General features: G+C 33.9%; 1 non-coding gene across 1 annotated transcript; it reads right to left on the bottom strand.

The window, feature by feature from the left end:
- Positions 1 to 2,517: 2,517 nt before the first annotated feature.
- On the bottom strand, positions 2,518 to 2,658 carry LOC126002988 (U4 spliceosomal RNA). The gene has a single exon (XR_007493547.1). It is a non-coding gene; the product is annotated as a U4 spliceosomal RNA (small nuclear RNA).
- Between the last annotated feature and the right edge of the window lie 328 nt (positions 2,659 to 2,986).

The raw sequence follows: 2,986 nt of genomic DNA, 5'->3' as shown, positions 1-2,986 counted from the left end.
TATTGGAAGTTAATTCACTTAAAGGAAAGTAATGTCACAATCTAGATTATCTATGAAAGCTTATCATAAGACCTAAAACAAATGACTATTTAGGACTGAAAAGATGGTACAGTTGTTATAGTATTTGCCTGCTATGGCACTGACAATTTTATCTCCAAGCCTGGTCTGAGTGCAAAGACAAGAGTAGGCCCTGAGCACTGCTGCATGTGACTCAAAAAAACAAACAAAAAACAACTACAAATGACTATTTAAATATAAACAAAAATTATTTTTCACATTAGTGACACATGCTATGTTTTCCTTTCATCCCATATCAATGGTTTATAGTCTTATGAAATCACCATGTAATACTAACCCATTAGACAAACACAACCACAATGGCGTTCTGCAAATGCCAGTTGCAAAGAAGCAATGGAAACCTAGAGGCCTGGCACAAAGTGAGTATCCCTGAAAGTACTAATTAGTGTTTTATTTTAGATCAGACAGTGATAAAAGGTCTAAGTAGTACTAAGGTGATCAGATGAATCATGCATTAAAACAGTAGAATAATTCTACTTTATTTTTAGATGTTTACAAAGCTCTGAAACTTATAAAATATAAACAAGTACAATTCCTCTAAAAGTAACAGGAAAAATACTAACTCTGCTTCTTTCACTAAGTTAAAATCTAAGTATGTTTAGTTTCCTTTATTCAAATAAAAAAGATGCTAAATAGGATTTTTTTGGTCCCACTGGGAGTTAAAATGATAAAGGAAACTCACTCTTTCTTTGAGGCCCAAAAGCAGGAAAACTTTACCAACTATATAACTGCAATATGCAAGTATAGCAAAGCAGAGAAGGGAAAAAAAATAAGCTCAAAATCTAAGAAAGCATAGGGCAAGGCTTAGGGACTATGTTGTAATAGAAATATGTTGTAATAGAAATAAGTAGTCCCAGAGTGTAGAGAATTAGGCTGAATGTTGAAGAATACTGTTGAACTTTGTTTTGATTGAATATATATCTGGACACCAACAAAATCACAAAGCCTGAAAGCTTAAATGTATCAATAGTGAAAAGAAACAATAATAAGCCGTTAGGCACATATTAAATAGAGCCTACACAGGATATCCATCCAATTATTTTCCAACAAAGCCACAAGAGTCTGCTTATTTCTGCAAGTTTATATAGTCATTTTAAGGTTTTAGATTAATGAAACTATATATAATCCTTCCAAGCAAGAATTAACATCTCTGTTCTCTAAGCAGTAGCATAGTCTGCCAAGATGTAGACATAAAGTATTTTTATCATTCAATGATTTAAATGAAGGTATCCTAATTTTTCCTGTTTTACTACTAATTGATTTTTCTTTTATAATCCTTTTTGAGACATCGATGAAGCAATCAGATTTTACTTGAATGTTTTACTGAACTAATATATCAGTCCGTATCAGATTCACATAATGAAATATCAGTCAAGACATCTGAGTATATACTCCAGTTAGGTACCATTGACATAAACTCATCTCTGCTAAAAGTGTTACTTACATATGGAACAATGAGTTAGAAATTTCCTCAAATAATACATATGGATGGCCAACAGGCATATGAAAAAGTTCCCCTGATAAGGAAAATACAAATCAAATAAACATTGAGGTTCATCCGATGCCACTGAGATTGGCACATAACAAGTCGGAAAACAGCCAGTGTTGATGGCGTTGTAGTAAAAAAGTAATTTTCTTTCAAGTTTTGTGAGAATGTCATCTGATTCAGTTTATGGAAAATATGGCATTCTCTCCAAATATCAATAAAACTGGGGCTGGAGAGATACCATGGAGGTAAGGCATGCAGAAGGACAGTGGAACGAATCCCGGTATCCCAGCATGCCATGAGCAATTTCTGAGCGTAGAGCCAGGAGTAACCCCTGAGCACTGCCGGGTGTGACCAAAAACCAAAAAAAAAAAAAAAAAAATCAATAAAACTCCTGTGGTGTTACCACTTCTTGACAACTCTCCCAAAACACAAGATCCTTAAGCCAAGATAACATATGCACACCTGCATCTATCACTTGGTATAATGACCAAGATATAGAAACAATACAAATGTACAACCAGAGATGAACAGATAAAAATGTTGTCTATATATGCAGCAGAATACCATTTGCTTTAAGAAGGAACAAAAGCATGTAATTTGCAGCAACATGTATTGAACTGAAGGATACCATATTAAGTGAAATCAATCAGAAAGTATGGAATAGAGAATAATCATATTCAAATATTTAACAGAAAGTTAAATATTTAAATAAAAGGGTTAAAGTTAGCACAACAAAACTAATCTACACAACTGAGATGGTTAAGAGCAAGAGGGTTTGGGGGAAATGATGTTGGGGATTTGGGGGGGAAAGGCTGGTACCTGAGAGTGGTGTTGGAATTATGTACATGGAAAAATAACAAAAACAGAATGGTAAGCCACTCAACTTTAATCAATATTTCTTTTTTTTTAATAGCTGTCTCAAAATTTGAAATTCTTTTTTTTTCTTTCAGTCTCTGTAGAGACTGTCAAAAATTGCCAATGCCAACTATATTTCAAGTCGTCACGGCGGGGTATTGGGAAAAGTTTTCAATTAGCAATAATCACGCCTCCGATAAACCTCATTGGCTACGATACTGCCACTGCGCAAAGCTCAAAATTTGAAATTCTTAATGCTCCATTTTAAGTGTTCCTAGGTAGGGTCATTCTTCTAAATTAACAGGGCATCTAAATTATATCATTTGATGTTTAGTATATGCATGGAATATATCCAATAACTGAGCTAAAGTAACAAATTTTATTTTCCTATACTCCTTCGGCCAGTCCTTCTATCTTTTGAAGTTCTTTATTTTTCCACGTCCCTTTTTCTTTTCTCTTTCAAACATTGTCTCTATATCTCTCATTTTCTATACTCTCCTTCTCTCTGTCTCCATCTGTCTTCTATTAACCCTCTTTTTTATTTATTGTTCCTGTAGCATGCCT

The sequence above is a fragment of the Suncus etruscus genome, chromosome 2 (assembly GCF_024139225.1).
Source record: "Suncus etruscus isolate mSunEtr1 chromosome 2, mSunEtr1.pri.cur, whole genome shotgun sequence".
Taxonomy (NCBI): domain Eukaryota; kingdom Metazoa; phylum Chordata; class Mammalia; order Eulipotyphla; family Soricidae; genus Suncus; species Suncus etruscus.
Note: the sequence above shows the minus strand (reverse complement) of the source record. Positions and strands in the feature narration are given on the sequence as shown.